At 36.8% G+C, this 12,744-nt stretch overlaps 1 protein-coding gene across 2 annotated transcripts in view; it reads right to left on the bottom strand.

The window, feature by feature from the left end:
* The window catches only part of LOC143639748 (zinc finger X-chromosomal protein-like), a 36,169-nt gene extending 32,521 nt beyond the window's left edge, over positions 1–3,648 (bottom strand). Inside the window, exon 1 of one of the 2 annotated variants that reach the window (XM_077107793.1) lies at positions 3,592–3,648. The gene's annotated coding sequence lies outside the window, so the exon portion shown is untranslated. Of the gene's footprint in view, positions 1–1,322; positions 1,398–3,591 lie in introns of those variants that run through there. The other variant, XM_077107792.1, reaches the window with a different exon arrangement.
* Between the last annotated feature and the right edge of the window lie 9,096 nt (positions 3,649–12,744).

The following is a 12,744-nucleotide window of genomic DNA, read 5'->3' as shown; positions in this document are numbered from 1 at the left end:
AGTTTAGAGTAGAAACAGATGAAGCACACAGCTATTTTAGGAACTCTGATGTAAAAGTATTTTTAATGAATATTACTAGGCACATGCCATTTGTAAAATAAATTTGGTACCAGTCAATGATGCTGTCAATGAGGTAGGGAAGGCAATGTTCAGTAAGTAACTCCAAATGCTAAATAAAAGGGTAAAAATGATAATGCACAAAGTGAAGAATGGGAGAACTAGTAACATGAATTAGGATATAAATTTCCTACTTTCATTTAGAAGTACACTACTAGTCAAACTCCATATCAAGCATAATCACAAGAGTGGGATCCTAATTAGAATAAATTATATTCCATCTTTGTATTTCAAAATATACTCTTCTGTCAGGTATGCCTAAAATTAACAAATAATAATAAAAATGTGTGTGTGTGGGGAGGGGGGAGAATAGAAAGACTGAAAATAACAGGATAAAGGATTCATTCTCAAGGGATATCCTTTGTTTAAATTGTAAGACCACAGCAGGCAGACAAAACACACAAGGTTTGTGAAGTACGCATTTTTTTTTGATACTCAAATTAACACACTGTTGAACTGTTTCCCAATTTTGGAATTATATAATTTGGAAAAAAGTGGGACAAAAAAAAAGTATTGGTAGAAGTAAATAGAAACATAAGATTTTTGTTAGGTGAATATATCTAACAAATGGCAGTAGGACATCACAAATAACAAATGACAAAAGGCATAGAAGAACATAACAGAAAAAAGTGAACTTCAACAGAGGGCAATCTCCCTTCAGCTAAAGGAGCAGGGGGAAAAAAAGGAATCTAGGTAGAATAAAGGAAAAGCAAAAAGTAGAAGAGATCAAGTATTTACATTAGATGTCAGTCATTTCAGTTTGATTAAAGAAAAAAATGTTAGGAATAAGATACTTCAAAGATCTTGAATCAAAAATTTTAGTTTCTAGCATGCACAAGTACAAACAATATTAGTGAAAAATAATCTGCATTTTATTTTCTTTTTGAGGTGCTGGGGATTGAACCCAGGGCCTTGTGTATGCCAGGAAAGCACTCTACCAACTGAGCTATATCAGCTCTACACTGCATTTATTAAAATAAGAAAGGAGCACTTGAAAAATACTTGAATTTTAAAAACTAACACCTCGCTAGTCCTAAACAACGTCAATAAGGTCAATAAGGTATTCCACCACTTATTCCAATTATTAAGCTCACCACTTAGGAAAAAAAAAAAAAAACAACCACAAAACCCAAACCTATGTATGTAAACAATTAAATAAAAGTCCAACTATTTCTGATAAAACTCGATTAAAGTTTTACACTTACCTGTCATCTTACGATTGAGTTTAATTTAACCTTAATCTCGGAAATCCACTGTTGCTGCACTGGAACATCTTTTTGCTGCTGTACTGTGCAAAATATAATTCTATCTTCTTTACAGTTCTTTGGCTGTTAAGATATAAAAGCAACTACTTCTACAGTCAACAAACAGAATGCATTAGCAAATTGCTTTAAGACTTCTGCAATGCAGTGCTTCTTCTCAACTGTGATTGTTATACACCTGAGTATCTCCAGATTCCATCAGAATGCTCATGAAGCATCACTTCTTTGATCTCTTAGTCTAGAAAAATTGAAAACTTTGTTTTCATATCATAAAATTACAGGAAAAAAACCAAAAGTGTTTTATGTGTTTCCTTGCCCATCTGCATCTAGTACTTTCCTAAGTTAAAGCATCAGATTTGAGGCTTCAGGAATAATAAAAAAGTTATTCTCCTCACATAACCACTTCCGTTAGGACAAGGTTTGCCTGAGAATACTGAAAGCTTACAAAATTGAGATATTACTTTTCCAACCTGTTCTTAACCTTAAATATTGTTGTAGTTTTTGAACCAGGGTAAATAAAGTTTTGCTTACTATTTTGAGTGCAATACTTATGAGCAAATGGACATTTGGTGTGAGACTTGAGGATGGACAAGCAGCAGCAACCCAGGAGATTGTCTAAAAAGACACATTCTTAACAATTTTTTAAGTAGAGAAAAAACAAGTCAATTTAGTACTAACTCTCATAATTCCTCAACTTTGAAACTGTTCTAGCCACTTGAGCCAGAACTGCTAATAATTACTGTTCAGGTGTGCTACCATTCTGCTACTTTCACAATCACAAGCTTTTCTGGAGGGAAATGTCACCACTTTCCAATCTATATCATGAGGTTTAGCCAATCTAAGAAGATTGCTTAAGACTTTCACTGTTGTAATATTTCTTTTCCTTCTCCAAACTCTATCTAACAAATCTTACTTATTCTTCAATAAACTTATCAAATCGCCATTGTCCATTTAAAACCTTTCCCTGGTGATCCATATGGAAACCTCCTCCTCCTCTAAACACCCAACAAGAACTTTCTGCACTCAAGTCTGCAGTGTAAGAACCTTTCTTTTTATCAGCTAACACTGGGCTTTGAGTGTCCAGCGAAACAAAATATTATGCAGTCAAAAGTATTTGAGGAGTTAAGACTTTTTAACTAAATATAATACCATTTCAGGAACAACAAATCACATTTATACATTTAGTTGTCCAATAAGTAAATGTGCCTCTTCTCCAATCTTCTCTAAGCAAAAAAGTAAACTGTACATAAGATTACAAATTATTTAAATACAGTTGTTGGAAAAAGGCTTTACTCCTTTGCTTTCGTGCTGTACAACTTGCCCTTTTCTTCTACAGATCATGACCAAACTTTATTTTTTAATATATTCAAAATGCCACTAAAGAGGAAATCCACCTTCTCTATGTCACTCTAATGCTCATTTATGGTTTTACTTTGTGGTGTTTATTGCTGACACCGACCCAAGAACTAAGGTGGCTACATGTGAGACGGGAAAGCCTCTGGGACTTGGGGCAAAGAGCTAACTTGGGCAGAGTAATAGCAGACTTCAGCTGCTCAGCAGAAATGCACTGGAGGCGGGAGGAAGGGCTACTGAGCGCCAGAAATCCCACCTCTCAAGAATGCAGCAAGTGTTGAGGGCACAGAGAAGAACGAGCACGCCCCTGCGCGCGCACACGTCTCGACGCAGGGAATCCGGGGCTAGGAGCCAGCAGCCGCAGCCTGCTCTCCCACCCCCTAAAGACTATAGCGGAATTTTCTTCCCAGACACCTCCTTCAAGATGGCGCGCCTCCAACCCCTCAACTTGCCCAGTCGTTCCGCGCTGAAGGCCCGAGCCGCCGCCATCTTGCCCCCTCCCACGCGATATTTACATTGCGAAATCCGCCCAGCCAGCCCGCGGCCTTTACTCCAGGCCTACACCCCTCGCCTCCCAGCCAGGCCTAGTCCCCGCGCGGTGCCCGTGGTCCGCAGTAGTGCCCACCAGAGATCCTTTGAACACCGTGCAGCCCCTCCCCAACCTACAACCACTTGAGAGTGCGTCTCCGCTGCCGCTAGGGACAATCAGGCATTGCGGCCTCCGCGTGGCCTGCTCGGGGCCGCGCGCCATTCCGCCCGGCCTAGCGCCTAAGGGCGATTTGCGGGCCGCCGACCAGGCCAAGACCGGGCCGCCGCGCGTGCACTAGGCCCCACGGCCAAGGCAGCACCCTAGACTCACCGGACCGGCGTACAAGCAATCAGGGACGGTGGCGGGTGCTGCACCACGGCCTTTCTCAGGAGCGCTGGGCCGGGCTCCGGCTGCTGGGAAGGGCGGAGGGAGGGAGGAGGGGCCGAGCTCGGAGCTGACAAAAAAGCGGCCCAGCTACCCGGCTCGGGCCCGCCGTCAGCACGTCACGTCACCGCCCGGGAGAGAGACCCAGGAAAATGCGGAAGGGTATATGGACCCCTCCTCCGCCCGGTGGGTCCCACAGGCGCTTCGCGACCCGGGAGCCCAGCAGCCTCGCCGCGGCGAGGTCTCTGGAGGCCTAACTCACAACGTTCTTTCCCTCTTCCGCGTTCCCTCCCGCTTGCAGCGCGGCACGCGCCCTGGCCTCGACAGTCCGTAAAGTCCACGCGGGGGGTCCGCTGAACCCGCGGTATTGCAGGCGATCTAGGCAATCAATCCCCCACCATATCCGTGGTCCGGGGCCTCTCGCCAAAGACTTACCGCTCTGAGCTCCAGTCCAGGCCGCTGTTGCCAGCCTGAATTGTTTGTAGGCCCTCAGACCCATGTTTCCTTCATCAGTGCAGGGGGAATAATGTAAGATTTAACATCGTCGACCCCTGCCTTCCCTTAAAACTGTTATTAAATTTTTTTTTTTTTTTTTTGTAAACTACTTACAAGGTTTTCTTTTAAAAAGTCTGGGGAAAGTTGAACAGACAACAGTAATCAATTCCAAAATTTTGTGTCGTAACTTTCAATTTTTCAGGCGCTCACTGGAATCCAAACTATTAAAGTTACTAGTAGAAAGTTACAACACTGACTTGTTAGACAACATCTTGATTTTTGCATGTTACACTTCACTATAAATCTAAATGTTAGAAAAAGACATTCAAACAACATAAAAATAGAGCCAATAGCATACAGGCGCAAAATATGAATGTAAAGGCATGCATTTTTGTTTTCTACCATACCTTTTTTCAAAATTGGAATTCGTATCCTTAGCTTCAGTCATCTTAAAATCATGAAACGTTTTAGAAAAGGAAGCCAACATACTTGAAAAAAAAATTGACAACATAATTTTCAAAACACTACTTTGATTTTCCCCCCAAAATTGTAAATATCTTTATAGAAAATTATTTCAAACTGAGAATATGTATCACTGAAAGATAATACTTTTCAAATAACTAGTATTCAAGTATTTTCAAAGATCTACTTTTTGGGGGGTGTGGGGGGTGGGGGGGTGTGAGGGAGGGTGGGGATTACTGGGGATTGAACTCAGGGGCACTTGACCATTGAGCTATGTGCCCAGCCCTATTTTGTATTTTATTTAGAAACAGGGTCTTGCAGAGTTGCTTAGTACTGAGACTGGCTTTGAACTCAGGATCCTCCTGCCTCAGCCACTGGAGCCACTGCTCCTGGCCTGAAGATATACATTTGATGATACGGTGCAATCTCACATAATTCATTAAATTTTAGGCATCCATTCAACAAACAAACACAAACCCCAAACACTGTTAAGTTTCTTGTCAGCCCCCTCATGATTATTAGACCATTAAATGATCATTTCTGTAAAGCACCTAGAAACAAAGAAAAGGGTATGGCTTCCTAATTTAAAAGAACAGGAATAGTTCAGACAAGTGATACTTTTTTACAAAGCTTGTGACACACTTTATTTTTATTTTTATTTTTATTTTTTACCTAAGTCTTGAAAAAGAAGAGATCTTCATTTCAACACAATATATACATGGGTTATATACAAGTCTTCCCATTCCTATGTAGCTTTTTCTTTTGGCATCAGAGATTGAAATCAGGGGTGCTTAACCACTGTGCCACATCCCCAGCCCTTTTTATTTATTTAGGAAGAGGGTCTCCCTGAAGTACCTTAGGGCCTTGTTAAATTGCCTGAAGCTAGCGTCTGCTTTAGCCTCATGAGCTGCTGGGATTACAGCTGGTGCCACCATTATGTTGCTCTGTGTGTATGTGTGTTAACTGGGATTCTTCAACCCAGGGCTTCACACATGGTAGGCAAGTGCTCTACCACTTATACCACCACATAAGACAGTCTAGCTACCTGTGTTTTAAAGAACATTACTGACCTTTAATTTTTTTTCCAGTGCTAATGCATCTGTATTGAGTTCACTAGTAATTGCCTTAGAATTATGAAAGGTCTATAGAATTTATGGAATACATAGGGTACCAAATGTATACTTGGTGCTTGCCTTGAATCCCATAGAAAGCTAGTTGTGGTAGTGCACGCTTATAATCCCAGCTACTCAGGATGCTGAAGCAGGAGGATTACTAATTGAGGCCAGCCAGGATAATTAGTGGGACCATGTCTCAAAACATTTTTTTTTTTACATTACTTCTCAAAAATGTGAATATGGTTAAAAGGGACTCAGAATATGGCTAAGTGGTATGGTTAGCATTTATCTAGAATGCCTGAGGTCCTGGGTTCAATCCTTTATGTAAGGATGAAAAAAAAAAATGAATGAAAGAGTGGAAACTTTCTGAAGTGTTTGGTTGTTAAACACAATGAAGAAAAATTTAAACGGGAAGCAGAAGCAGAACATTATAAAATATATATTCAAAGTATATATTTTGAATGCAAAATACCTAGCTGCAAAACAAGATGAATTTTTATGTACTTCATGCACATATCTAATGTGTCAGTAGATCTTTGAAAAAGATTATAAACGTAGTCTGTATTAAGTAGAAATGAAGATTTTGATACTGTTTTAAAGCAACAAAAATTACTTGAGTCTTTTTCCAGAACATGATGGGGAAAAAGGGTTTTTTTTTCTTCACATTACTGAAGGAAAAGAAATTAGTTCTGAAGAAACACACTTCAGTATATGAAATTCATTCTGTTATACACCAAAATTTGAAAACATATTAGTTTGTGAGGCTGCCAAAACAATACTACTGGGTGGCTCAAATGAGAAATTTATTTTCTTTCTCACAATACTAAATGTCAGAAGTCCTTTCTTCCTTGATCTCTCTCTCTCTACTTTGTTGTAGGAACAAGCCTTCCCACCCTTATTACTTTAATTACCTCGTTATAAACTTCCAAAGAGGACACACTCTAAGTTTACTGGGTTCTAGATGCCACTTGGCTTTGCAGGTTGCCACTCAGTGCATGGGAGGACAGGCATTTCAATGTGTAACATTTTACTCTGCTCCCTCAAATTCAAATCCTTTCTCACATGAAAAAAATACATTCAGTCTATTAGTTCTGAAAAGTCTTTACTCATTATAACTCTTAATTTCAAATTCTTATCTAAACCAAGTATGTGTGAATTACTATCCATCCTGAAGTAAATTTAATCTGCAGCAGGCAAAATGGAAAAGTTATTTTTCCAGGATGCAGTAGCAATACAGATATACAATAGATACTCTCATTCCTAAGGGGCAAATCAGAAAGAAAGAATTCTTGGGTACCAGCTAGATCCAAAATCTACCACAACAGTATTAAGGCTAAAATTTTGTCTCTGATTTAAGATTACTTCTTACTTTCTTTTGGATCATCTTAAAGAATCTCAAGGATCTGATTTATTTTTTTTTTCTTTTTGTGTATGAGTCAATTCAAAATATCAATGTTTCAAATAGTGTGCTAACTGGACCTATAAATTAGAATCTTGTATATTTTGCAAATTAGTAGCCAGCTACACTCTTGATGTTACTTCAAGTACACAGTTTCCCTTACTATTTAAAGTTTAGAATTTGCTTAAATGAGCTAAAATTTTCTAATTCTTAAAGTTCCAGGTCTTTAACAATTTTAACCTCATTTTATCTGCTTTCTGATCTTTTACTTTATACAGCAAAAGAACCTAAGCTTCAACTTCAAAGTATTGTTTAGAAATTTTTTTCAGCTTATATCCAAGTACATCACACATCATTTCTATCAGAAAACACTAGAACACAAGTCAGTAAAGATCTTCACCAAAATTTAACAATTACTTTTTTTTGCAGTGCTTAATAACAGGTTCCTCATGACATCTAAGAAATTCACCAGAAGTTCCTTTAACATCCACTTGTCTACAAGCATTCTCTTTAAAATAATTTAGGGTTTTCCTATTGTATGTGGAAGGATGAGTATATAAAATATCTCTCACTATGAATAGAAGTCAAGCTTTTGAAAGTAACTGGTGTATGCTGGGTTATGCTGTTTCTTTCATGTAACCATTTGCTTTCCACTTCTTAATATTGGAGCAAATTTTTAATTTGTTCTTTCATAGAGGACTTCAGTGTTTACATCACAAGCTCTTTAGTTAAAGGTTCTGCATTGACAGATTCAACCCATCAGACTTGAAAAAACTTGAAACAAAAATTCTATCTATACTAAACAGTATAGATAGAGTACAGGCTTTTTTCTTTTTACTATTCCCTAAATAACAAAGCTGAACAATTGTTTACAGATTAACAGTATTAGGTTTGGTAAGTAAACTAGAGATAACAGGATAGGATATGTATGGATTTATGCAAATATTGTATTATTTTATACAAGGGACTTAAACATCTGCAGATTTGGGTATCCCCAGGGAACCCTGGAACAAATCTGCTGAAAACCACTTTTCTTATTTTTTGAACACTGCTTTCTGTATATCTATTGCAAACTGTATTTATATTTAGGCAAGGATTATTTCTATGTCTGTATTCTAGCATACAATCAGTATTTCCCTAATTTATGTTCTATTATAGCTTAAAGTAAATTTCACAGGATATCCTAATGAACTGGAACACCTCAGTGGCTTTATAGATATTTTTGAGATAATTATAACTTAATCCTTCCTATTGGGTATGTTTCTCTGGAGACCAATAATACAGATTTTGGTTAACAAGAAGTGAGGTCCAGGCAGGTACAGTGGCACATGCCTGAAATCTTAGTGGCTCAGGAGGTAAGGCAGGGGGATCCAGAGTTCAAAGGCAACTTCAATAAAAGCGAGGCACTAAGCATCAGGTCTCGGTTGAGACCCTGTCTCTAAATAAAATACAAAATAGGGCTGGGGTGAGGCTTACTGTTGAGTGCTCTTGAGTTCAATCCCTGGCACCCACATTCCCCAAAAATGAGGTTCAGCTTAACAAATACTTAAAAAAAAAAAAAATGTAAAGGCCCGCTTCAGAAGGCTGCTTGGGTGAAGATCAGGAGTTTTAAAATACTGATGGAAAAAAGCCTACATTGCCTATAGAGGGGCACTGGCAGAAATACGGATGTTTAAAGATGCTTCTGGTGAATTCTTGGACGTATCCGAAGAATGAATCATTGGATACTAAAGTAAAAGTGTAATAAACCTGGTTAAAAACTGGCAAAGAACTAGTGAATTTGGTTTTCAGCTGAAGAGATTTGAGAACTGCAGCCTAGCTACTTTTCTTACAGTAAGTGAAAAGAAAAGACAAAACTTAAAACAAAAAGAAATTTTAGAAATAAATTCTAATTTTATTATTTTTTGATAATGTTAATATCTTCATGAATATTACCAATGTATTTAATTAGTTACATTACCCAATATCTTATGATTTCATGAATGAGCTAATTTTCCTTACATATTTTCTTGTAATTCTAGTTATTGAACATTCTTAAATGTTAGAGCCCTTGCCTGGTATATATGAGGTCTTGGGTACTACTCCAACCATCTCAAAGAAAATAATATTTTATTATTTCTGCATCTTTATTCACATTTTTCTATTTGAGATACTTGTTTTCTTTTAGTTCTTGGTCCATGGATTTTTTTACAAATCTTGGAGCCGCTCCGTTTCACCAAAACACTCGACATAAAGTACTTGGGTAACAAACCCGATTTCCTTTTCTTAAAGAAAACATTTCTCTCTCTCTCTCTCTTTTTTTTTTTTTTTTGGTGAACGAGGCATATTTGTTTCTTGTTATGCATCAAATTTTTATAGATGGGACAAGTACCTAACAAAAATAATTTACAAGAGGAAAGACTTATTCTGGCTTCATTTTGGAAGTTTATTAAAGTCTATTCTTCACTGGCTCATTTGCTCTGGCCATGAGATGAGGCAGATAATGGTAGGGAAAAAACTGCTCAATTCATGGCAGCAGGGAAACAGAAGAAGAGTCAAAGGGACAAGACTTAGTACCCTAAAGCATGCTCCTAGTGAAATATATTCTCCATCCATGTTCAACCTGCCTATAGTTTGAATCTCATTCCAGGAGCACATTCATTTATCATTACAAGAAAAAATAAATAAATATTAAGGATTAGGCCAGGTGCAGTGACACATGTCTCAGTCATTTAGAAAGCTGAAGCATAAGGATCACCTTAGTCCTCAAGTTCTTGGTCAGCCTAAGCAACAGTCAAGTCTTCTCTCATGAGTAAATAAATAAAACAGTAGGGAGGCATAAAATAATGAAAACTAAATACAATTAAAGAAATTAAAAGGTACTATTTTAAAAGAATATACAAAGTAGATTAACTGCTTTCACTTCAAATATTAGTAGGACTCATATAAGAAATACAGGAAAACAAAACAAAGATGACACAGATTCAAAAACCCAGAGTGAATATTTTAAATTTCTTTGTTTTTATATTCAAAATTGGCCATTATAAAAATTGAAACAAAGTAAACTTATTAAGTAGAATCAAGCAGAAATATGAGAAATTAAAAAATCAAAAGGCTAGGCTGAGGTTGTGACATGGTGGTAGAGTGCTTGCCTTGCATGTGTGGATTTGATCCTCACTACCACATAAAAATAAATAAATACAAAAAGGGTATTGTGTCCATCTATAACTAAAAAGGAAAAAAAAAATCAAGAAAATAGCAACTTTAATTTAAAATTGAGTATGCTAACCAATTCATTAAGAGCGCTGTTGTCCTTAATGTGAGAACTAGCCCTACCATTTGATATGGTAAAAATAAAAAAATTTAAAAAATAGAAACTGTCATTTATAACTATGACAAAATCATAAATATAAACAAAGTAACAGAACAACAATTAGAATTATGAACATAAAATTAACTTCAAAAAAATTAAGATACATAAGTAGATTAAAGAAAAAAGTTTATGATTTTCTCAATTTAACATTCATTCCTAATAAAAACTTGTAGTGAAATAGGAACAAAGAGAAAACTTTTCCTTATAGTTATTTAAAAAAAAAAATCTTAAAAGCTCAGTGGCATAGCTTATAAATTCAATCCAGTACTAAAAGAAAAATTAAAATTTTTTTGTTCAAAAAAAATTTAAAACCTATATAAATGGGAAGCCATCCTGTGCTTATGGGCTGAAAAATTAATATTAACACTGCAATGCAGTCTACGCATCCTTAATGTAAAAATCAGAAACTTAAAATCTAAAATTTTTCAAGACAGACATGAAACTTTAAGTGTAAAATTCTACAATGCACCGCCCATGAAGGGTCAAAATCACAATGATGGACTAAAAATAATGTATAAAATTAGTTTTAGGCTGTGTGTGTGTGTGTGTGTGTGTGTGTGTGTGTATAAAATAAATTTCATATCTAGACTTGAGTCCCATATCTAAAATACATTATGAATATTCAACCAATTTCAACACTTCAAACTTTCATATAAAGTTTCATATGAAAAAAATGACTCCTAAAAATAGAATTATCAAATGATAAAATTTAATAATCCTATTTTTGGATACTACTATGGTTCAAACATTTGTCTCTCAGAATACATGTGTTGAAATCTCAATTTCCAAGGTCCTAAGTTAATGGCATTTGGAGGCAGAACTTTTGGAAGATGATGTCTTAAGGGCTCCGCTCTCCTTAATATATTAATTGATTTTTATGTGAATTTTTTGTAAGAGAAGTTTTCTCTCGTTTGATCTGGTTTGCTATGATACCCTCCGCCATACCAATTATGGCAAGAAGGCCTTTACCACATGCTGAACAGATTCTGGCACCATGTCTTTCGATTTCCTACTGTTTTCATAAACAAGAGCTAAATAAACCTCCGTTCTCTACAGATTACTTAGCCTCAGAATTTTATTACAGCAATAAAAAATAAACTAAGAGAGGCTGGGGTTGTGGCTCAGCAGTAGATGCTCGTCCAGCACGTGTGAGGCCCTGGGTTTGTTTGGATTCATTTATATCAATAATCTGTAGATGTCAAATTTATAGAAACAAAAACAGAAGAATGGTTACCAGGAGCTTAGAAAAGAAGAAATGAGGACTTGTTTAATGGTCATAATTAAAAATATAGAGACTGCAAAATGTGAAAAGAGGCAGATGAACTTGGAAACTTGGAATTGAATGATAGTAATGCAATGAACACTAGTAAATAACTAAAGGTGCCCATTTATTTAATAAGACTAACTGGAAACCCAGATTTCATCCCTCCAACTGTGCCAAGACATTTCTCTTATCTTCTACTTTTCTATTCCACATTATGTAATACTTCTCCTCCTTGCTATCATGGTGTCATGCTGGCTCCTGCCAGCAATAACAAATTGTCTTATCGCCTTTACAGCCACAGTGTCTCTAGAAGCAACCAAAGAAGCCAAACTTCCATGCTGACTCAAGGGTAATGAAAGGTCCTGCCCTCCTTCTCTGTGGTGTCAATGAAGGCTAAATAAAAGTAAGTAAATAATAAAACTCAAATTCAAATAATATAAATCTAAAGAAGTCCACACTAAGACACATGGTTAAGATTCTCAAAGTTAAAGAAAAATTATTTAAAGCAGTTTACATAACCTGCTTTACAAATTGAAAAAGAATGAAGTGATACAACACTGCAAATTTGATAAGGTTCACAATATCTAAATAGTGGTGGCTAGCACTTACCTCCACAAAGAAGAACCAAAGTTTTAGGAGTTTACATACATTTTGAGGTAAATGACCATGAAGAACACTGGAAATCAGCATGAGAGAGACTGGAACCTTATAATAAGACTCAACAAGGATGACAGCATAGAAAGAGAACTAAAAATACCCCATCATCTATCACTCTGGCTCTCAGCCAGGGAAGGAGTTTCCCCTTTTTTATAAGATTGAACACAAGAATACCTGCAAACTCTACCAAGTGAGGATTCTGCCAACTATTCGAGAGTTTCACATTCCTCAAAGGCATGCAGCTCCTTTCCAGGAGTAACCTGGAACTGGAACAATATCTTTACTTTGGAAATGGATCTCATATTATTTCCTAGCAAATCCCTAGGCTGTTACGGGCAAGAGTTATCATGAAAGT

Source organism: Callospermophilus lateralis, chromosome Y (assembly GCF_048772815.1).
Source record: "Callospermophilus lateralis isolate mCalLat2 chromosome Y, mCalLat2.hap1, whole genome shotgun sequence".
Taxonomy (NCBI): Eukaryota; Metazoa; Chordata; class Mammalia; order Rodentia; family Sciuridae; genus Callospermophilus; species Callospermophilus lateralis.
Note: the sequence above shows the minus strand (reverse complement) of the source record. Positions and strands in the feature narration are given on the sequence as shown.